Source organism: Crocuta crocuta, unplaced genomic scaffold, assembly GCF_008692635.1.
Source record: "Crocuta crocuta isolate KB4526 unplaced genomic scaffold, BGI_CrCroc_1.0 scaffold556, whole genome shotgun sequence".
Taxonomy (NCBI): Eukaryota; Metazoa; Chordata; class Mammalia; order Carnivora; family Hyaenidae; genus Crocuta; species Crocuta crocuta.
In genome coordinates, this window is record NW_027527436.1 from 2,904,718 (window position 1) to 2,929,454 (window position 24,737).

General features: G+C 39.3%; 1 long non-coding RNA gene across 1 annotated transcript; it reads right to left on the bottom strand.

Annotated features, from left to right (window-relative positions):
• Positions 1-1,659: 1,659 nt before the first annotated feature.
• On the bottom strand, positions 1,660-15,978 carry LOC144227898 (uncharacterized). Its single transcript, XR_013334064.1, has 3 exons — positions 15,797-15,978; positions 4,520-4,711; positions 1,660-2,068 (listed from the first exon to the last, which is right to left on the bottom strand). It is a non-coding gene; the product is annotated as an uncharacterized LOC144227898 (long non-coding RNA).
• Between the last annotated feature and the right edge of the window lie 8,759 nt (positions 15,979-24,737).

Genomic DNA, 24,737 nt, shown 5'->3' on the forward strand with positions numbered 1-24,737 from the left:
CTTAAATACTGTTGTATTTCTCTCCCAAGAGCTTGCGTCTGAGCAGATGTTTCTAAAGCTCTTCTTCAGCTTGCTCACCTGTAGGAGTGGTTAGGACTCATCCCCTCTTTCCCTAAGGGCATTCCCTGCAGCACCTGCTCTGATCAGCGACCAGATACTACACTATGCACCCATTGCTGTTGCTTGTGGACTGACTGGCCATCTGACCTGCCAAGTGATCTTTAAAACCTGCTGAAATGTGTTTGCTTTCCGGCTCACTCAAGAGGTCCTACTGTCAGAACCACGAGCCAGCATTATCCTTCAGGTCATCAGTTGAATCGAGAGTGTCATTATAAATGGCAAGATACTTTGTTCAACTCTTTCCGCATGGATGTGCTAACATCAATATCAATACACAGTATTACGTCATGAGATTTTCTCAATCCCTTTCTTCCAGATCAGCCATTGCCATTAAAACAAACAAATGTCAACCGTTCACACTCATAATGTTTCCTCAAAGTCCTTAGCAATGGGACACAATAATACCAAGCATAAAATTATCCCAAGTTTCCACTGTGCCTTTCAGTGAAGCCCTACAAATTCAACATGTCCAGGATGCAGTGTGGCTGCTCCAAGGAACAGCTGAGGAAGATAAGCACTCCTGGAACTGAGACCTCATTCTTGATTTAGCTGAAACAATACTTCAAAGTTGTTATACAAATGAAAGAGAGAATCATAGATAAGGTATTATTATTGTTATTAATTATTCTATTAGATGTTTGTAGGCAGCCAGAAAATGAACAAGAATGATAGAATATTCCAGAGCGGATTCAGTTGAGGATTAATGGGTCTGCCAAGCACTCCTCCTTTCTCACTTGTACACATGCACCTGCCTGAAGCCCGAGGCGCCTATAATTTTAGCATCGTCTCCAATGGCCTGACTAAAACATCATGGGGAGGAAATGCGGAACAGTGAGGAAAGCACAAGTTTGCTACCACCATCTCCCACGTGATCTGCAAAGGACTTGGGCAAGTCCCTTCACTTCTCCAGGCCTCCCATTCATCTTCCATAAATATGGGTCTCGCAAGGCTCTTGAAGGTTCAAAGCTTATTTACATAAGTCACCTAGCACCATGCTTAGGTTCAGAATAGTGATTTTTTTTAATGTTTTCATTTATTTTTGAGAGACAAAGAGAGAGAAACAGAGAGACAGAGCATGAGAGGAGGGGAGGCAGAGAGGGGAGACACAGAATCTGAAACAGGCTCCAGGCTCTGAGGTGTCATCACAGAGTCCAATGCAGGGCTTGAACCCACAAATCGTGAAATCATGACCTGAGCTGAAGTCAGATGCTCAACCGGCTGAGCCACCCCAGCGCCCCAGAATACTAGTATTTAAATAGATGCTTTAATTTTCAAAAATTAAAATTAAAAAGGCAAAACTTCAGCAGTGCCTATACCCATTCATCCAGATCAATTCACTAGTAGTAAGTAAAGCCCAAAGCGACCTGCATGGAGAGCAGAGAAGGTTCAGAAAACAAAACTTATACCCTGAGGGCCACCAGGAATGGGACCTTAAAGAGATCGGGAGAGCAGGAGCTGACAGAAGGGTAGGCAAGGACGCTCAAAAGGAGTTTTCTGAGGCATCAAACACAGTTTCCATTGCTCTGGACGAGCCCTGAGTCTGGATGAAGATCTTTAATCAGAGAGCAATGAAGTGTTATTAACATCAAATTACACATTTTATTTTGGAATAGTCCTTTCCATTTCTGTTTCTTTCTTGTATGAAACATTTTCCTCAGCAGTCTCTCATATTGGCATGTGTGTTTATTTGTTTGTTTTCTGACAACGGTGTTGGAGTTTCCAGTGATGGAGGATTTGACTGGAGGCATGAAGCGCATCAGGGTTGTGGCCCTGGGTCCTATGTTTTGATTGGCTATATTGATAAACGACTCTGGAATTAGGGTGCAGCTGCCTTCTGCCACAGATTATGAACTGGGGGCCAGGCTTGTGAAACTCTCTGCAAAGAGCATTCTTCTTACGTTTTTATTGTCTACAAAATGCCAGGAAAGTTTCCAAGTAAGAGCAATCACTGTTAAAGAAAATAGGACATAAAATAAACTGTTATTACCTGCAAAACAGCTGTATTTCCTTTTCTTCCCACAGATGCACATAAACCCTCTGTATACTCTGACATGAAGAAATGTAATAGAACTTTTATTTCTGTAAGCACTAGATATTTGTTTTCGATAGGTAACATCTGAAAAAGAAAAGTTGTACTTAAAATTTTATCAGCTGTTGGATGATCACAAAATTAAAGAAGGGATCTCACAAACTGATCTGGTCCATTCTTGATCTAAGACAGTGGGTTGTCAAGGTTAAAGGCAAGTGCTTTTTGCAGAAGGACAGACTGAGATCCAATCCCAGCTCTGCTGCTTAGGATGCATGTGACCTAAGGAAAGATATTTCTGCTCTGCAAGCTTTAATCTCATCGTCAAAGTGTGAGCAATCATGGCACCTACCTCACAGGTCTTAGGTATTAAATGAAATATAATATCTGAAGTGCTAAATATAGCACTTTGATCCACTGGAAGCCCCAAATAAATGATAGCTATTATAACAAAATTGTCCTTAGTAAATGGTTGTCTGTCATCATTTCATAATATCTAAGGGGACCTAATGTAGAAGTTAAGGAAATGAGAATATTTTTAATCTCATGCTTTCTTTTTCCGTTTATTTAAACCCACTGCTTGTCCTGATTGTCTCCTTTGAATGTTATGAATGGTTTCCCAGCTTCTGTCTTATAGACATGTTCTTCACATATCTAGAAATTACAGCTGAGAAAGACCTCATATATAATTTAATGCAACTCCCTTGTTTCTGGATGATGGAAGTAAGTGTTAAAAGATGACATGACTTGTGTGATGTTGCAGGTATAATCGTCAAGACTCCAGATAATTCTGGGCGTCTATCAGTGTTCCTTTCAGGTAGTGCTTTTTTTTTCTTTAACAGATACTTTTGTTTTTTTTGTACAAATAGCCCAGGAGGACACTAGCCCCAGGCAGACAGAAGCCCAAGGGTCACTCCAGTCCTTCTGTCCTCATATCAGCAGACAGAAGTCTCTATGCTACAGACTTTGTGGGGACCTGGGCACCTCTGGGGCACAGAGCCGCAGCTGCCACCCGAGTCTTGGTTTGAACCTTGGCCTTGGCCTTTGGCAGGCAGAGCCTGAGAGCCTTGGCAATAGGAGCAGAGCACATTTTTTGAGCTTGGGATGGGCAATGTAGGCAAGGTGCCTGAGCTTGCAACTGCTACCCTTCGGGGACCGTGAGCTTGATCTCTTTGGGCTTTACATGAGTCTTGCTGGCCTCAGCACATGCACCCATGGCCTTGGCAGTGTTGGTCTGCATTTTCTGATCCTTCTTATTGAGCTTCTTGGCAAAGCACATGTTCCTTAGGAACTTGGGATCAGTTCATTTCAGAGATTCATATCTTCGTTATCAAGATTTTTTGATGTTGTTTCTGTGCCATTATGGAGATTGGTCGTACGTAGTGTGGTTCTTGGACTTGGCCATGTCGGCACCAAAGCCGTGGCTCCCCAGACACCTAGGACACCAGGTAAAACTCACTGAACTTGAAGCTAACTCATCCTCTCCTGTCTTTGTCTACTGATACGAATTCTTCTACTTACTGCTTCTGATTATACTATCAAAGACACTTTTTATGACACATAATTGGCATTTTCCAGGTTCTCTGACATTTTCTAAAAATTGAAGACTCCAAACTAGATGGATTCCCTTACTGGTGTCTATTTACAGACAAAGGTTACTGATGGGCTCCTCCCTGCTCCCTGATTTTATGTGTTGTCACGCCAACTCAAAGGACCTTCTCTGACAACTTTTCTGAACAGTCCTGGTAAAGATTATGTTCTCTTTTGACCTCTCATAGTTCCAAGTACGTGGCATTAAATCCTCCTTCCTGGGCTCTAAGTCCCTGGACGGAGGGATTCTAGCTGCCGGCAGAGTCATACTCCGCATCCCCCAACTGATCTCCAGTCACAGGACAGTCCTTCTTTCTTTGTTTGTGGGAGAGCACCTCCCAGGGTGACATGAAGGCACACTAGGGACTGCTTCTGATTTCTGAAAACTAAAGCAAAAGGCAGGAGATTTTGAGTTTTGGCTCTTCCTCTTTTAAATTAAACCCTAACTGGTTATAATTTAATACATGACAATATCCTGTTGTTTGTCTTTTTCGTCACTGTCAACTGTTCTCAGTAGAAGTGTCTTCACAGCCCATGGTATAAATATTGAGACACATTCTTTGGTTTAAAGAAGATTCCATTGTATCCTTATTTAATTTTTTAGGTAAATTTAAAGGTAATTTTAGGTAAATTTTAGGTAAATTTAAAGGATCTGTAATATCCAGCATAGTTATGCTCAGAAATCAAACACTGATTCCTAAATCAAGCAAGCACAGAACAAGCTACTTCATGACCTGCAATTGTTGAATGAAAGCTTCATATGAAAGAAAGAAACTATTTTACCCTTTTGTTTCTAATTTCTGTTATTTTCATCTTGCCTGATTCACACATTTGTTCTTGGAGGCCGCTTGGCAGGATGGATAAGGCATAGACTTTAGAGACATATACACTTGGATGCAAGCCTTATTCTCTTTCTTGTTTTCCAGGTGATCTTTCTCTCTTTCTTGCTCTCTTACCTAAAGATCCCCCAGGGTCCTGGAAATATAGACCGAAATAACAATTACCCCCTTTGTCTCTTTAAAAAACTTCTTTTTTATAGGCTCCTTTCGTGAGATTCATCTTTAACCCTACCTCCCTTTTTTTTTTTTTTATGTTTTATTCATTTCTGAGAGGGAGAGAGAGAGAGAGTGAGAGAGAGAGAGAGAGAGAGAGACAGCATGAGCAGGGGAGGGTCAGAGAGAGAGGGAGACACAGAATCTGAAACGGGCTCCAGGCTCTGAGCTGGCTGTCAGCACAGAGCCCGACACGAGGCTTGAACCCACAAATCGTGAGATCATGACCTGAGCCAAAGTTGAACGCTTAACCTACTGAGCCACCCAGGCGCCCCTACCCTACCTCCTTTTGAGGAAGGCCAAAGAGCATGGATTTGGTGTGTAAAGTTTTATAGATCACACGTATCGGTTTGAAAACAAAGATGTTAAAATTTGAAAACTGCTTTTTATATAACTTTATGAAAACCGGTCTGAAGTAGTAACTTAACGGCTGACCAGTTTCATTGGGGGTCAGAGGAGGCAGGTGTGGGGTTTCTACAGAAAGCTAGATGACGACAAAATTATTTTCAAGAAAAATACCTCTACTTTAAACCTGACCGAAATGAATAGAAACCCTCCACTGAAGTGAGGGGAATGGGTGAAAAAGATGAGAACACATTCCTCATCCATAAAAGCACCAGGAAAATGGTATCGAGTCCAGATGATGCCCAGCTCGGACACAAGCCAAGGGGAGGCTCTATGGACAGAAATGTCATACAGATTGCATGTGAGGAAACACAGAATACAGTCTTAAAAATAACCACAAAAGAAAATGTTTGTGGCTGGGTAGAGGAAGAGAATTAGAATTTAGTCAATATTCTTTTTTTTTTTTAAATGTATTTATTTAGTTTGAGAGACAGACACAGTGCAAGTTGTGGAGGGGCAGAGAGAGAGGTACAGAGCCCAATGCAGGGTTTGAGCTCACAAAATTGTTAGATCATGACCTGAGCTGAAAGTAAGAGTCAGACACTTAACCAAATGAGCTACCCAGGCACCCCAGAATTTAGTCAATATTCTATTAATGATTATTTTATAAGACCTAGTACTTATTAATTTATGTCTATGCTTTCCTTTGAAATGTCGTATAAGGTATATGGGAGTCTTAATTTGGGAAATCATGTTGGCAGTGTGTCAGTATTGCTGAGGGTTGAAAGAAGCAACCGGAAAGGCAAAGGTCCAGGCACCCAAATATTGATTTGCACACTATCAAATGTGGTTTACAGTACAACTGGGAGATCAACAACTCACTCCTAATTACTATCATCCAGCATGCATTTGGTGCATGGCTTCGTTTAAGATCCTCTGAACCACTCTTAACTGTAGAGAGAAAACTGAGGGTTGATGGAGGGAAGTTTGGGGGGGGATGGACTAGATGGGCGATGGGCACTAAGGAGGGGACTTACTGTGATGAGCACTGGGTGTTGTATCTGAGTTCTTCTTCTGAAACCAATATATTGCACTGTATGTTAACTAGCTAGAATTTAAATAACTTTTGAAAGGAAAAAAAAAGATCCTCTGAATCCATTTATTCCCCCTCCCTTCCACTCTCTCCTCAGGGGAGCTAACAGTTAGTTATTTTCAGTGAAACATTTCTTATTCCAAGAGGGGCTCATCAACCCAGAGAGGCTGGATTAGAGATTTCACTTCACACTTCTTAGGAGCCAGTATTCCCTTCTTGTATGGACTCCCTACACTTTCAATTATTCATTCAAAGCCTTTCCACTCTCTCACCCCAACTGTAGGAATGCAGAGGCTAGGTCTTGTTTCTCACACTCTTCTCCTGATACCACAGTAACCAGTGCAAGATGGGCTCTCGGCCTGTGTAACAGGTGTTGTTCTATGCACATGTCACGTGGCTGGGAACAAAACAGACACGAATCCTGCTTTGTGGAGCTTGGCTTCTATGAGGGGAGACAGGCAATAAGCAAATAAGCAGGGCATTCTCTAGAAGAATGTTTGAAGGTGATGATTGCTTTGGAGAAAAAGTAAGCAGGAAAAGGCGATGGTGAGGGTGGGGAGGGGGCTTTCAGTTGTAAGTAAGTGATGATGTCATGGAGGTTTGAATAACGATCTGAAGAAGGTGAGGGAGCAAGTATATCTGTCAAAATGGTGTTTACTGGTTGAAAAAAAAAAACAGCAAAGGAGAGGAAGGGAGAAAGAGCACAGTTGCTGGTCTAGGGCCTCCATCACTGGGCTCGTTCCAAACTCCTTGCCCAGTAGGACTATGGTAGGTTAGAAATGGTACACATGAAAATCTGAGAAAGGATCTCTGGCTTGGAGCTTCTTGCCTTCCAGTTTGAAATGCAAAATCTAAAAGAAAAACTAGATCATGTGACACAGATTAGCAAGAAGTCAAGGAAAGTAAGGGCGAACACCAGCTGGGGACAAGTTCCTGGAGAAGAGAAGGCGGGGGAGGGGCACCGGTATAAGCCAACGTAGGAAAGGAGAAACAAACTGGAGACACAGGGGAGGATTTGATCTCTGGGACTTTCGGATAAGGCTGGCTTGTCAGGGTGGGTCAGAGATAGAGAGTGCTTAGTGCCAGAAGAAAGAAACTTTGTGCCTGATGTGACACGCAACTGTATTAACTAGCAGATTTGATGATGATTAATCTGAAACCCAAGATGGATGGAAAAGGAGGAGAGAGGAAAAGTGAGTCAATTAGTGTATGACAGCGACATTTGAAGCATGGAATGATGAGGGCATGGCACCAAATAGGGGAGAGATGGAGAAGCAAGTAGCTAACTACAGGCTGCTGGGCAAGACCCAAACCCTCTGTCTGTTCTTTCATCTGCACCAGAATGAATGGGCCCGATAACCCATGCAGTCAGTTCCAGCTGTAATATACTCTGACTCTGTTTCTACTATCAAAGGATAATATAAAGAGAGCTATCTGTATTTTACATTAATTGGGCTCCAATAGTCCCTCTTCCCATGATCCTATTGTTAGCTACTGTGGGTATACTTAGACCAGTATGCTGAAATATTCATTGGAAGCTTCACTTAGAAAGTCTCCAAGAGTCTTCTGAAATTCACATTCAAATCACTTTGAAAAATATAAAAATTCACACGTGTGAAACAATGTGAGCTGTCAGAACTAGTTTAGTTTATTCTATGGCCATTATGAGAGGATAACCAAAGCAGATAGGGAAAAGAAGAGGGTCACTACCATGGGCAAATCTGCAAACCCCACACTTCCCATGTATGAAACCACAAAATGAGGCAAATACAGACTGGAAGAGCCATAGGTCATTTGAAAAAAAAAAAGCCACATACAGGCAATACCATCCCTTGGAGTCAAGAATTTTCTATTTTCCTTTCTCTCGGCTACATTGACTTAAGCTTAATTCACGTTTGGCAAGACTTTGGCCTGGTAACGGACCAACTTACCTACAGTGTGAAGAGATGTCAGGCAAAAGTTCTTGATAGGTAAGTAAACTAAAAATTTATTAAGATTTTAATGTAAGGGACCTACCTTTAACTCAGTTTGAATATTCATAGATGGTTATTTTGGATTCATGTACTAAATTAATGGTTTCATTCTATTTTGGTGTTCTCACATTGTAGGGTAAAAGAACTCTGCCTAAGAAATCTTAAAATTACTTTTGTCCAAATATATTTAAACTAAGCATGCTTCAGTACATCTGGTTTTCCACCAAGTGTTGCCTGTCTATGTGTGTTTTCACAATTACTTTGGCATCAAATTGTTTCAGGACCATGAGAAAAGTATAGAGGTATAGTTAATATGTAATGCTGTCCACCTTACACCTGTCAGAATGGCTAAAATTAACAACTCAGGAAATAAGAGATGTTGGAGACAGCGCAAAGAAAAGGGAACCCTTTTGCACTGTTGGTGGGAATGCAAACTGGTATAACCACTCTGGAGAACAATATGGAAGTTCTTCAAAAAATTAAAAATAGAGCTACCCTATGATCCAGCAATTGCACTAGTAGGTATTTATCCAAAGGATACAAAAATGCTGATTCGAAGGGTCACATGCACCCCAATGTTCACAGCAGCACTATCAACAATAGCCAAATTATGGAAAGAACCCAAATATCCATCAGCTGATGAATGGACAAAGACGATGTGGTATGTAATATTCCATATATATAGAATATTACTCGGCGATCAGAAATAATGAAATCTTGCCATTTGCAACAATGTGGATGGAACTAGAATGTATTATGCTAAGCGAAATAAGTCAGTCAGAGAAAGATAAATATCATATGATTTCACTCATATGTGGAACCTAAGAAACAAAACAGATGAACATAGGGGAAGGGAAGGAAAAATAAGATAAAAAGAGAGAGGGAGGCAAACCATAAGACTCTTAAATACAGAGAACAAACTGAAGTTGATGGCAGGGTATTGCGTGCGGGGACGGGCTAAATGGATGATGGACATTAAAAAGGAGGGCACTTACTGGGATGAGCACTGGGTGTTATATGGAAGTGATGAATCACTGGGGCGCCTGGTGGCTTAGTCGGTTGGGCGTCCGACTTTCGCTTAGGTCATGGTCTCGCGGTTCGTGGGTTCGAGCCCCGCGTCGGGCTCTGTGCTGACTGCCAGCTCGGAGCCTGGAGCCTGTTTCGGAGTCTGTGTCTCCCTCTCTCTCTGACCCTCCCCTGCTCACGCTGTCTCTCTCTCTCTCCTAGAAATAAATTTTAAAAAATTAAAAAAAAAAAAAAAGAAGTGATGAATCACTAAATACTACTCCTTAAACCATTATTACACTATATGTAACTAAGTTGGATTTAAATTAAAATACATATGTGTTTATATGTTGCTGTCTGGGCACCAAATGCATGCTAAAAGATAACACAACATGCTTTAGAGCAGAGGTTTCAGAATCGCACATACAGAGTAAAGTAGTAGCCTCCAATTCACAAACAGGGCTGACCCTATAATTTTGGGGAAATAGTACGATATGAAAATGTGGGGCCCTTGGCTCAGAAAAAGCAGAGTGAAAATGCACTTCTGTTTCCACATAGATTCTCTCTTGAGTTGTCATGGTGATTTTATCAGCATGGAACTATTTAATACCTTAGTCCCTTGAGTGCAGGGATACTGGCCAGGCAAAGGCAGTCCCTCCCAGACCCCCATGACATGGCTCATGAGGTGCCTGCCCACGCAACCTTCCCCCCACCTGCAGTCACAGTAGCACATAAATGCCAAAGGCCACAGGGCCTGGGTTTTATGGTTGGCGCCACACTGAAATTGTGCCAGATAACCTGGTTTTAAGAAAATAGCATCGTTGATCACTTAATTTATTCATCTGTTTTATATTGACCTTGTAGAATTTGTTGTATAATTGCATTCGGAGTGCACCGAATTTTGCATATGTAATTAAGTAACATTGTTATAAAAAATAAGTAAATCTTGGAGATCCCTGACTCGTTTTTTCCTTTAAAGGCATCAAGAGTATTAATGAGCATGAACTGCTTCTATTGCCCCCTACACTCAACACTGAAGATGCCACAAAAATTAGATGGACTTTTGAAGTATTAAGAAAAAACAACCTGCTGTGAGAAAGACATGGGGTACCATGTGGGAGGAAAGCCACACGAAGAGGTGAAGAGGAACAGACAAAACACAGGGGAGGTGGGAAAGGCGAGGAAGGGTTTTCTTGTTGGGACCCTTTGTCCCTGCACCGCATCCGATTTGTCGCTGTGGGGCAGGAGAAGAGAGCGGAGCCAAAAGAGGGAGGAAGAACATGTATCATGAAAAGAGAAATAACACGAGCGGAACTGTGAGAAAAAAATCGACTTTAAGGCGAAAATGGATTCTAGAGGTAAACAAGGATGCTCATAATGGTAAAGATGTCATTTGCCAAAACCAGAGAAGAAGTTAAATTTATACAGCCACAAAAAGGTTAAAAATGGAGAAATCTACAATGAGAAATGAACACATACGTCATCCCATTGGGATAGTTAACTATACTTTTCTTAGAAACTGGTAGAGGGGCGCCTGGGTGGCTTAGTCGGTTAAGCGTCCGACNTCAGCAGAATTTCAGAATATAATAATTGTAGAAGATTTGATCAGTAATGTTTACCTAATAAAAATATATAATGCTGGGGCTGACAACTGAAGAATTTGCATTCTTTTCAAACAAATATGAACGGTTACAAACACTGGCCATATGCGGAGTCGCAACGTAAGTTTCAACAAATTTCAAAGGACTGAATTTGTACAGAATGTTGTCTACCCATAGTGGAATGAAGATAGAAATTAAAACCGAAGAAATCAAGAAATATACTCCTATATAAATTATATATAAATTATGATCAAGCAGAAAGAGATTGAGATACTAGAAATCCTTTTGAATTTACTGTTAACAAAATAGTTACTGGTCGAGCAAAACAGGAAATTCCATAACATTAGAAAAGACAAAAACTACATGAGTAAGCATGTACCTCAAGAAGTTTAAAAAAATAAGGCACATGATCTAAAGAGCAGATAATAAAAGACAGATTTGAGAATGGAAATTGACATATCAGCCATCTTAGAAGGGGGAAAAAATCCAAGTTTGTTCCTTGAAAAAAATTTATAAACTTTGGAGAGACTGATTAAGAAATAAGAGTATACAGCTACTCAATGTTAAAGGAATTTCTAGTGGGAAAGGAAATGCCATCGTAGCAGGCTAGGTAATACGCCCCAAAGATAGCAGGTCTTAATCCCTGGAACTTGTAAATGTTACCTTATTTGGAAAAAGGGTTTGTACAGATGTGATTAAGTGAAGGATCTTGAGATGGGGAGATTATACTAGATTATCCTGGTGGGTCCTAAATGCCATCACAAATATCTTTATAAGGGAGAGGTAGAAGGAGATAACCTACTAAGAGAGAAGGCCATGTGAAGATGGACCAGAAAGAGATTTGATGATTGGACTAATATGGCCACGAGGCAAGGTGTGTTAGCAGCCCCCCCATAACTGGAAGAGGCAAAGAATGGATGATCCTCTAAGGTTTCTGGAAGGAACGCAGCCCTGTTGACACCTTGATTTGGGGACCAGTGAAGCTGATTTCAGACTTTTGGCCTGAGAATAAATGTCTGTTGTTAAGCCAGCAAGTTTGTGGCAATTTGTTAGAGTAGCCACAGGAAATTAATACAGCCGCTCTCCTCTAGACTTTCAAGTCACTAAAACATTAATAAGGGAAAACTGTGTGCAACTTTATGCCAATAAATTAAAAAAACAGATGAAATGTATACTTTCCTATGAAAGTGCAAACTAACAAGCAAGATCCAAGATGAGATTTATAAATTTGAATGGTGCGATAATTGTTTGATCTAGAGAAAATGCCAGGCCCTTATGGTTTCACTGGCAGAGTCTCCCATGAGTTTAACAAAGAAAGAACACCATAAATCAGATCGATTTTCATACAAATTGTCCCAGAGAAAATAAAAAAGTTACAATTATTCCAGCTTATTTTATGATAACCTTTATATCATAACATGAGAATTATATTATGAAAAAAGAAAGTTTTAGACTTTCCTTGTTCATAAACAGAGATGGAAAAATATATAAACAAAATATAGCCAAACCAAATCCAACAATACTTAGATTGATCTACCATGATCAAGTTAAGCTTATTTTATTTATTTATTTATTTATTTTAGTGTTTATTTTTATTTTTGAGAGAGAGACAGAGCACAAGTTGGGGAGAGGCAGAGAGAGAGGGAGGCACAGAATCTGATGGAGGCTCTAGGCTCAGAGCTGTCAGCATAGAGCATGATGCGGGGCTTGAACTCATTAACTGCGAGATCATTAACCCTGAGATCATGACCTGAGCTGAAGTTGGAGGCTTAACTGACTGAGCCACCCAGGTGTCCCAAATTAAGTTTATTTTAGGGATACAAAATCAGTTTTACAGGAAAATAGCAACCAATATATATTACCACATCACTAGAAGAGAGGAGAAAAATCACAGAATATCTCAGTAGATGTAAGAATAGATATTAGATAAGATGCAAAGTCCATGCATTATAAAACCTCTTAGCAATAAGTGGAAAAGAAGGAAACATCCTTAATGTCTATTAAAGGCTATCTAGAAGAAACCTACATCAAAATCAAGGCTGAAAGTTGAACCCTATTTCTTTGAGATAGGCAATAAGCAAAGTTCTTACTCACTGGTTTTATTCAACAAGGAATGATGGACGTTACCAGTGCAACCAAAGACAACAAGTTAAAGCTATAAGGATTGAGAAGGAAGAATTAAAATAGTAGGTAGGTATGAAAGATATGTTTGGGTATGTGAAAATTATAAATTATTGGATAATAATTTACCTAATATTTATCTAACAGATAATTATTAGAATTAATAGGTAAGTTTATGCAGGTTCATAAATGCAAAATAAATATACAAAGTCAATTTTAATTTTATATTTTAGCAAAAAACAACATAAAAATTTAAAAACTATAGACAGATATCCTTTACAAAAGTAGCAAAATGATTCATATACTTATAATGTGTATGCTATAAAAACTGTTTCATTTTTTTAAAGCTTTATTTACTTTTGAGAGAGAGAGCCTAAGCGGGGGAAGCAGCAGAGAGCAAGGGGAACAGAGAATCGCCACGAAGTCTCTGCACTGATAGCAGCAGCCTGTCATGTGGGACTCGAACCATGAGATCATGACTTGAGCCGAAGTCAGACACTCAACCAACTAAGCCACCCAGGTGCCCCAAGAACTGTTTTAAAGATGCTGTTTTATTAAAAGCATAAAAAAGCTCAAGAAAAATAAAAAATGAGGCTTATAACATACTCTTGAATTGGAAGTCTCATTGTAACACAGATTTTTCTACATATTGATCTATAGAATCAATACCATCTCAATGAAAATTTTAAAAAAATTTAAGCATTTATTTATTACTGAGAGAGAGAGTGACAGAGCTCAAGTGGGGAAGGAGCAGAGAAAGAAAGCGACACAGAATCTGAAGCAGGTTGTCAGCACAGAGCCGGATGTGGGACTCAAACTCACAAACGTGATCGCAAGATCATGACCTGAACCGAACTCAGACGTTTAACAGACTGAGCCACGTAGGTGCCCCATCAATGAAATTTTTTGAAGACTTTACTGTTTATTTCCTTTTGAGAGAGACAGCATGTGTGGGGGAAGGTCAGAGAGAGAGGGAGACAGAGGATCCACAGTGGGCTCTGCCCCCACTGGAAACCTCACACCCAAGAACATGACCTGAGCTAAAGTTGGACGGTCAACCAACTGAGCCACCAAAGCATCCCTCAATAAAATGTTTAATGAGTGTGTGTGTGCATATGAACATAAATTAGCAAGATGATGCTATATTTTCTATAGAAATGCTAAGACAAGATACTTAGAAAAAATACAATAGTGGAGTAGAATTGCTCTGTCAATGATCAAGTCTTATAAGTATTTTAGGAAGTAATTAAGAATGTGCAGGATTGGGACAAAGATTGACGAATGAATGAATAGAAGAGGGGACCCAGAAACAGACCCATATGTATCAAAGGGGACACCGTAGAGCTATAGACAAAGGTCAGTCTTCTTAATAAAAGATATTTACACAATTGGATGTCCATATAGGAAAACAAAAAGATAGAAAACTTGATCTCCACTTTATATCATGCACACAAATCAGTTCCAGAAAATTTGAAGACTTAAAAGAGAAAGGTAGAACGATAATAATTTTTAGAAGATAGTATTTGGAAGTGTCTTCATAACCTCAAAGAAGCAAAACATTTAAAAAATACAGCACTAAAAGCACAAGTTATAGAAAAAGATTGATAATTTGGATCATATTAAAAGTAAGAACATCTTCATCAAAAGGTAGCATTCTGAGAATGAAGATGCAAGCCACAGAACTGTAGGTTATTGGCTACACATATAACTCACAAATGCTTCTTACCTACAAAATATTAAAAAAAAAAAACAAAACACCTACAAATCAGTAAGTAAAGATCACCAAAAATGTGGATTGAGGCAATTAACTGGAACAGAACCTTCATAAAAGGATATCCAAATGGCTAGTAAAAGTATTTAAAAAGTACTTGATATTACCAGTCATCAGGGAAATGAAAATGAAAGCCATTATAAAATACTACTGCGTAGCATGAAAATGACTAAAACTTAAAAGTATGCGATAACATTCAGATGTTTAGAACTTTCCCCCAATTTGTTAGTGGGAAAGTATATTGGTGCAACCACTTCAGAAAATAGCTTAGGAGTAACTAAGTTGAATATATTCTGGCTTTATGATATAGCAATACTCCTTAGAGTATAGTAACAAATGCATGTACATATAAGCCAGGTGGTGTGGCAAATGTACATTTACAGAAGCATCATTTGTACTAGCAAAAATTATCTAACTCAAACGTCCATCATTTGGAAAAATAAACAGTAGTATACAGTGCTGAAGATAAACAAACTACCATTAATCACAATATGGATGAATTTCTCAAAAGTAATGTTGATTGAAGGGCACCTGGGTGGCCCAGTTGGTTAAGTGTCCAACTCTTGATTTCAGCTCAGGTCACAATCTCACAGTTCGTGGGTTCATGGGTTCATGAGTTCCAGCCAGCATCGGGCTCTGTGCGACACAGAGCCTACTTGGGATTCTCTCCTTCTCTCTCTCTCTGCCCCTCCCCCACTCCCTCTCTCCCTCTATCTTTCTCAAAAAATAAACATTAGACAAAAAAGTAATTCTAGGGGCGCTTGGGTGGCTCAGTCGGTTAAGCATCCGACTTCGGCTCAGGTCATGATCTCACCATTCGTGGGTTCGAGCCCCGTGTCCGGCTCTGTGGTGACAGCCAGCTCAGAGCCTGGAATCTGCTTCAGATTCTGTATCTCCCTCTCTCTCTGACCCCCACCCCCACCCCCCGCTGCTCATGCTGTCTCTCTCTCTCTCTCAGAAATAAATAAAACATCAAAAAAATTTTTAAAAAGTAATTCTGACTGAAAGAACCCAGTCCCAAAATTCTATATAGTGTATAATTCAATTTATATAAATGTCACAAGCAGACAAATTTCTACTATGCTGTTTAGAGATGTACCATTAGAAGAAAAAGTAGATCATTGTAATCTGTTTTAAGGAAAGGGCATCGATGTGATGTTTTTGAAATTCACAATGTTTTCATTCTTTAGCCAGCTGATACTTTTGTGGGCATTAACTTGATGAGAATTCTTTAAGGAATATCTATGCTTCATGTCCTTCCTATGTTTAAAAATATTTTAAGAGAAATTTCTAAAAGAAAAAGAGAATGATCAATTAAGATAGAGATAATGTTACATATATATTTACTATCACAAAGATAATTATCTTCATGATGATATAGGCTCAACATATAAAGTCTTAACTGACAAAGATACAAATAAATCAATAATTATAAGTGGAGATTTTAACACATACCTCTAAGAAACTCTAATATCAAACATAAATTAATAGACAAAACATTAATAGACAAAAATAAACAGTGATGAAGTATTAAATAACATCAATAATGTGCTAAAATGAAAACTTTACCTACCACTCAGAGTATTCACATTCTTTCTGAACACAAGTGAATGTTCTCAGAGACTAGATCCTAACTTAGCTGCAGAGCAATCTGGTAAATTCCGTGTTTCAACTTCATATAGACTGTATTCTCTGATAGCAACAAAATATAATTAGAAATCAATAACAGGACATATTTTAAAAATATTTTAAAACACATTCTGGAAAATATATGTACAAACATAGCATGCTGGTAAAAAGCCCTCAATTAGAGAGAAAAATAATGAGAAAAATTGTAGAATACTTAGAACCGAATGCCAGCAAAACACTGCATATCGCATTTTGTGGAATAAGTAGTATGTAGTGGAAAATGGGTAGCTTGAAAACGGTCATTAAAAAATTAAAAATTGAAAAGATTATCAAAGCATTTATGGTATATTGAATTATGGCTTCTATTTCTTTATTCCTGCTTTTATCTACATCCCTTGCCATATAAATTTGAAGTTTCTTCCACAAAATTGCACAGCATATTGCCCTGTTCTTTGACTTTGGACTCGGCTACATACTTCACTTCAGCCAATGGGAGGTGAATAGATATGAGACAAGTAAAAGCTTGAAATGTGCTTATGCCTTGGGACTTGCTTTCTTGTGCCCTCTGTGACCATCATGGTAACAGCAAATTCTGAAGTAGTTTGCTGGCCCCTCAGCCCAGACCCCAGAGTGAGATAGGAGGGGCAGGCCTGAGCCAGCCAGAGCCACAGGCCAAAGGAGAGCCACTCAGTCAAGCCCTATCTAGGCAGCCCAACCAACTCCAAGAAATAAGTACCTGTTTTATCTCACGTTGGGGTTTCACAACAGTGTGGTTGTTACACAACAAAAACGGATGGGTAGAAAAATCAGTACCTAGAAATGGAGCTGCTGCCATAATGAAAACCTAAAATATGTGTGAGTAGCTTCAGGACAAAGGCAGCAAAAAAACTTTTATAGAAAGCTGAAAAATGTTATTGAAGGCTGAAAAATGGCAATTCATGTTATATACTGGCAACCCATTTGTAAAAGTTTTGCCTTCAGTAACTTGGAAGAAAGAAAATGAATCTAACAGATTTATGGGTTTGGGAAGGATTGTTTATCGTCAGAATGCTAAAAGCGTGAGTTGACTGCTCTTAACTGCCTGTAATAAGGCGCAACGAGAAAGGGAGGGATTCAGAAATAAACCAATCAGTTTGCAGTCTACATTTAGAGGGAATGTAGATAATTTCTGTAGAAAATCCGGGTCTGTAAACAAATGATTACAACTAACAAGGATGTTCAGCAAATTCCCAAGTATTAGATCCATATGCAAAATGCAGTAATATTCTTTTATTCAAAAACAAACAACTCACTAATACAATAGAAAAGAAGTTGTTGTAATTGGCAATAGCTATAAATCCATAAAACATCCAGGATTTGATTTAAAAAAAAAAAAAAAGCCTTTGGGGAGGCTGAGTAGTTCAATCAGTTAAGCGTCCAGCTCTTGATTTTGGCTCAGGTTAGGTCAGGGCTCATGGTTTCGAGCCCCACTTCTGTCTGACTCTCACAGCACAGAGCCTGCTTGGCATTCTCTCTCTCCCTCTCTCTTTGCCCTTCCTTCTCTCTCACACACATACACTCTCTCTCTCAAAATAAACAAACTTCAAAAAAAATAAAAGTCCATAAGGCTTTAAGTAGGTAATTTAAAAATCTCTCTACTGAAGAAATGAAAGAAAATATAGAAAAATGGAGACAATGTGTTCATTAAATTTCATTTATAAAAACGTTAACTTTTTCAAGTTAACTTGTATGTTAAAAATTCTTCTAAAATTTATACAACAATCATTTTGAAAACTTGAAAAAGCATTTTGAAATTTTTAATATATTTTTTTTAACATTTATTGATTTTGAGAGAGAGAGAGACAGAGTGCAAGCAGGGGAGGGGACAGAGAGAGAGGGAGATACAGAATTTGAAGCAGGCTCCAGGCTCTGAGCTGTCAGTGCAGAGCCAGATGCAGGGCTTGAACCCACAAGCTGTGAGATCATGACCTGAACAGAAGTAGGACACTCAACCAACTGAGCCACCCAGGCATCTCACCGCCGACAAAAATTTGAAATTTGTGAGAAAGAATAAAATTTTCCAAAAGAGGAAGATTTTGAAAGATAAGACAAGTGTGCGTGGGTGAGTGAAAGATGCATTTGCTCAGTATTAAGGCAAACTACAAAACTATAGAAATAAAATAATAAAACATAGAATTAAAATATACTACTAATAAAATATGGTAATAAATATAGTAATAGTATAGTAAAATATAGTAATAATAAAATATACTGTTATGTCAATAATATAGAGATTGTCCAAAAACAAGAATAAAAAAAAATGAAGAAGGGCACCTGGGTGACTCATCCCATTAAGCATCTGGCTCTTAGTGTCAGGTCAAGTCATGATCTCACAGTTGGTGAGTTCGAGCTCTGCATCGGGCTCTGTGCTGACAGTGTAGAGCCTGCTTGAGATTCTTTCTCTCCCGCTCTCTCTGTCCCTCCCCCACTTGCACTGTCTCTGTCTCTCTCCAATAAACAAACTTAAAAAAAATCAAGAAATGGACTTTTTAATATGCAGTAATTTCGTATAATATAGATGTGACATTATACATTGGTAGGGAACAAGAAAAAACTTAGATCACATTAAAAATATCCAAAGTGGATTATAAAAGACCTAAATGCAAAATTATAGAAGTAATTGCAAAAAATAAAAATAAAAACATGTATTTTAAACTCTGAAGACATGAGAAAGAAACTGATGAGTATGACTTTATCAAAATTAATAATTTCTAGGGGTGCCTGGGTGGCTCAGTTGGTTAAGCTTCCGACTGCAGCTCAGGTCATGATCTCACGGTTAGTGGGTTTGAGCCCCACGTCGGGCTCTGTGCTATCAGCTAGCTCAGAGCCTGGAGCCTGTTTTGGATTCTGTGTCTCCCTCTCTCTCTGGCCCTCCCCTGATCATGCTGTCTCTCTCTCTCTCAGAAATAAATAAAACATTTAAAAAATTAATAATTTCTAGTGAACAAAGGTCAAAGTTACTAGATGCACGACCGATTAGAAGGCATTCACAAAACCTGAAACTGACAGGGATCAATATCTAGAATATACAAAGAACTCCTGCAAGTGAACAAGAAAATGGTAAGAACCTAACAGACAAAAGAGTTTGCTCTTTATAAACAGGTTATAAATAGGCAGTTCACAGAAAAGAAAGCCTGGTCTGGTACAAGAATAAGATGTTCAGAGAAGTTTAAGTCAAACCAATATGTTATTTTTTACATAATCAAATTAGTAAAAATTTAAGAACAAAATAGTATCACATGCTGCTGAAGGAAAATAAAATCTAAACACAGTGCTGCTGGGAGTTTAAACTGCTCTAATTCTGTAGAATAATTTCTGCAGTGAAAATAAACATATAAATGGTCAATAACTCAGTAACCCCCTCCTGGGCATATAACTTCGAAAAATAATTACATTGGTCCGTAAGGAAAAACACCCCAAGATGTTCATTGCATTATTGATTGTATTAAGTAATTGAAAGCAACCTTATCATCCATCACAAAGGGAATAGATAAAATGTGATATGGTTTACTATGTAGCAGATTTTCTCTCAAAACATGGATAAGTCTTAAAAACCTAGTGCAGAATAAAAAAATAAGAAATAGAATAAGATAGTCGACATAGCACAATTCCTGTATATAAAAATTCTTATACACACAGACCAACAGTATGTATTTTCCAAGGATTCACAAAAAGTTTTATGGTGGGGGAAGGGAATGAACGTGATGCCAGAGGATGAATATGGTATTCTTTGATGAAAGCAATAGGATTAACCCAACCTTGTGTCCCATATGTCCAAATAAGAAAATAAGATATACTATCTATTATTCATTTTTGAGAAATTGTTAAATACAGAGTTAATGTGTTAAGATACTAGTCTTGGGATATAGATGAATTGGATTCAAATTTAGTTAGACTATGTACTAACTAGATGGCCCTTATACAAGTTATTATCTTTTTATGTTTTATTTATTTCCGAGAGAGAGACAGCATGAGCAGGGGAGGGGCAGAGAGAGAGGGAGACACAGAATTCGAAATAGTCTCCAGGCTCTGAGCTAGCTGCCAGCACAGAGCCCGATGCGGGGCTCGAACCCACGAACCTTGAGATCATGACCTGAGCTAAAGTCGGACGCTTAACCCACTGAGCCACCCAGGAGCCCCCCAAGTTATTTGACTTCTTGGAGCCTCCTTTGTTTCATCCATGAGTTGGGGATATTAGCAGTACTTACCCCATTAAGCTGCTGGGAATATTAAATTTTCTAATGCATTAAAAGAATCAGCATGATGTCTATCTAGCACATAGTTAGGTTCATGATTGCTTTCCAGGCAGACCTGCATGTGCATAGCCACATTGATGCTGACTTTGAACTACTTCAATGTTACCCATTCAAGAGAAACTCTGCAAAGCAGGTACCATACAACTGGATGTAAAACACCTATGCTCTACTTTCCACCCCTCCCCCCCCCACCCCACCCTTAATTCCTTTTTCTCCCAGTCTCAATTAGATTATCCTGGAATCTTAGCTAGTCTCTCTTGGGGTAAGGGAAAAACAATAATTTTCACCATAATGAACTTTTTTTTATTAGGTACAAGATGTTTTCTTAAATTACCTAAGTTCTAATAATAATGTCTTGATAGCATCCATATCCCCATTTACTGAAGTTGAATAGACTTTAGTAGCAAGTTCACATTGCTGTTTGTGACACAGCTGGGATTTGAACCCATGTACAACTGACTCAAAGTCCAAGCATGAAACTAGTAAGACATGCTGCTTCTCTTCACTGCTTTCCCCGGTCTACTCCAGCACAACCAAATCTTACTCAACCAGAACAAGGAAGTCATGTGGTATAGAATTCCTTATGTGTAAAAACATCATCATATCTAAACATCAGTTTACTTCTTATCCAGCCTGGAAATGATTCTCAACTACATATTTATTTCTGTGGAGGAAGGGACTTTTTTTCCATATACACCCTTAAAAATACAGGCTATATATCTATTTTGACTTGTAAACATAGACTTGATACTTTAGGGCTCGTCAATTCATTTTGTTCACTAAAGGAAGAAGGCCGAGGCAAAATACAAGTCTAGTGGAGATAAGAGTCTCAGACACATTAATACAAAAGGATCTGGAGGGTTTTTTTTTTTTTTTTTCACCAATGTTTAGTATTTTTCATTTGTCATGACATGAAACCACATGTTTAAAAGGAAAAAAAAGCCAATCATTGCATACATTCCTAGACCTCATTTTTAGAAAACGCTCTTCTGACGTTAGTGCTCTGTGCTGTTATTTTTTTTTTTTTTAATAGCAGACGGTTCCTCACTTCCCCACAAAACTGTGAAATTTGACTGAGCATGGCGGATGGAATTCGAGTGTGAATACCGCGATTTAATGCTCCCGCTAGTCTGAAATGTGTTCCTGTTAGGTCCTTGGTCACCCCTCTAAACAGCTTGTTTCCATTTCTCAAAAGCAGCTCTCCCAAGTTCGGCCCATTATGGAACACACAGGCCTCTCTGATTTTGTCACAGAGCTAACAGGCATTATTTGGGTAGAGTCAGGTCCCGTTCTAATTTGACTGCATGTAACAAAAATTTGTACTGACTGAAGCTTCACCCTTGCAGAATCCTTTGCCAAAGCTGCATTACAGGGCCTGTGGCTGAATGATCCAAGTAATTCCACATATTGTAGGACACTTAATTCTCTCTTTTTTTTTTTTTTTTTAAATAATGCTGGAAAAGGTATATTGTCAAAGAGCCTTTTAATTCATGCTTTGGGCTTCTGTGCTGTTTATACCATGCTGCTGTTTAAAAATATTTTTACACACACACTCTTGATTTACGACTTTAAATTTAAAACACTTCCTACTTGGGGCAAATTTTCTCATGGCCAAAATTCTGTGGCATGCTACATCAATGCATGAGTATATTGGGACATCTTTTCTAAGGTTGTGCAATTGATAGAATAGTTAATTATTAATCTGACTGGCTTCTGTAATGAAAAAGGGAGGTTTTTTTTTGTTTGTTTTTGTTTTTTTAGGTCATGGACTTAGTACATAAATCTCCTGTGAGGCTGCAATCATAATATTCCTGCAGCTATGGTGTCACCTATTGTAATTTTTCTGCTAATAAACAAATTTCAACTAGCCAGGAATCCTAAATTTTGAGACTAGTTGTTTATCTCAAATATACTCCAGAGAAATAGTAATGCACTTCGCCTTTGAATTTAATTTAAACAGGAACAGGCAAAACAAATCTCTATGGAGGACATTTGACAATAATAAAATATTTCTCCCAGCGGGTGAGCTGGTAGCAATTGTATTGTTGCAATCCAAGCTCACGTTTCAGTAGGTCATTACCATCATAACAAGCCCTTGGACCAACTGGCATGGACATGCAACATTGAGCCCCTGATGGGCACATTATTTCAGAACTTTAACTTCATGGAGAACAAGATAAATACTCCTGGGAAAGGGGAATTATATTTTGAAATTCTTTTCTTTTCTGTTTTGTTTCATAATAAGATGAGGTGGGCAATCAATCTGCGGCTACTTGTTTCATTTTGTTCTTTCCACACCCACCAAGGGGCCCGACAAGCTGGACTTCCAGATTCCAAGGGGCCTGAAACCCTGACTTAACCACTTCGGTATCTACTAGACTACTGAGGAATCCATTCAGTATGTAAACTGATCATGGATGAAACAAGAATCTTAAACAGATCTCTTTTCTTTTACAGTTGAATCGCAAATTAAATTTTGCAAAAAGCAAAATGTACCTAAAGTTGTTGAGTAGGTCCAAGAGTGAAAGTCTCTATTTTCATTACCATTTTCTGCCTCTCACTTACCTAAATCTGCAACTTGGAAAACATAGGGCAGGTCATTCTGAGAAATAAGTTTTGTTCTAATTTTGCTTCTGTTTGTGTGTGTGTCTGTGTGTGTGTGTGAAAACCAGGTATTTGAACCTCACCTAAATTCATTTTAAAGCACTTGGAAGGGTCAAATGAGGAGGGGTTTTGTTGGTTGGTTGGTTGGTTTTAAAGGGGATTGTGAGATATTCTGCACAAGCTTTTGAGCAGGTACTTCTGCTTTTATGTGGGACATAACCAGAAGATGTGGCCTGGGAGTCATCAGACAGCATGTGTCCCCTATGTGTCTGGGGGAGGATGGATGGGAAGAGAGGACCAGGCAGTGTGTAGTGAGGTGGGATGTTGGGGAGAAGTGGTGGTCACAACAATCCAAGTGCACCTCATTGGCTTTGTGATTAAAAACAAGGCTGAATCCTTTCGTCATGATATTTTTAAAAAGTCTAAAACTCACACAAAAATTCAGAGCCAATGTACGAGAAACTTATTTTTTAGGATGTCCCCGGCCTATTTGAGGAATGTAAAAAAGTTTATGTTTTCTTCCTACGTTTTCGCAGCAGCACATTTGAATCACCTGGAGATGATTTCTTAACTGCTCAAAAGCCTGGGCCACAATTAAGCCCCTACCTTCTGTGGGTGGGGCATGAACATCAGGAAGGCTGACCACTCTTCGGGTGATTCCAATATGTGGCCGTGTTTCGGAACCATCAGTCTTAAACAAAAAGTCACTTATAAACAACAGGTGAAAATAAAAATAATCCCTTGACACACGTATGCAAGCCATTTGTCAGAGGTATTCACTGTATATCAAGAAATAAACATGTGAAAATGTCCAACTCCTATTTCATTTTCTTTTACACCTGAGGCATCTGATAAATCTGTCCATACCAGAAAAGTATATTCCGAGTTCCGTACTAATTCAGAGTTCTAAAACCAGCAAGAGAAGTCTGATGCTTTTCTTAAAAGCGAGTGCCTGTGACTTCCCTATGTTTAAATGAGGACCTCACTGCAAGATCACGGGCACTCTTATTCTGCATGGTCTCAGTCCCCCCGCCCCCCCAACCAAGTACTTTGAAAATTCCAAAACTAAAAGACCACAGTCGATGTTACTCTGTTGCCCCTCAAAGGACACTCCAACAGGCAGAGCCAACCGAGTGGCGCTGCTAGCTAGGGCATCTGGGTGATTAGCTAATCCCTCGCTCCTAAATCGGATGGCGGCCGGGGGCCTCTGTGTCATCAGCTTGCGCTGGAGACCCGGCCACCTCCGAAGGTGAGAAAGACGGTGGCCAAACACCAGGACAAAACACTCTCAAGATAGGCAGAGAAGCCACGAAAGCACAGATTAGCACCTCGGTGATGGCTCCAGGAGCGTCCCGTGGAAGTGCAGCTTGACCCGGAGCAACCAGGGCCGTGACCTCTCCGAGGGAAAGCAAGCAAGGGGGAGGCCGATGGCTGTCAGCAGCGCCGTTTACCCCGCTTGAATTCGGAGACAGCTCCCCCTGCTCGCGCGCCCGGGTCCGCGAGGTCCGCCGC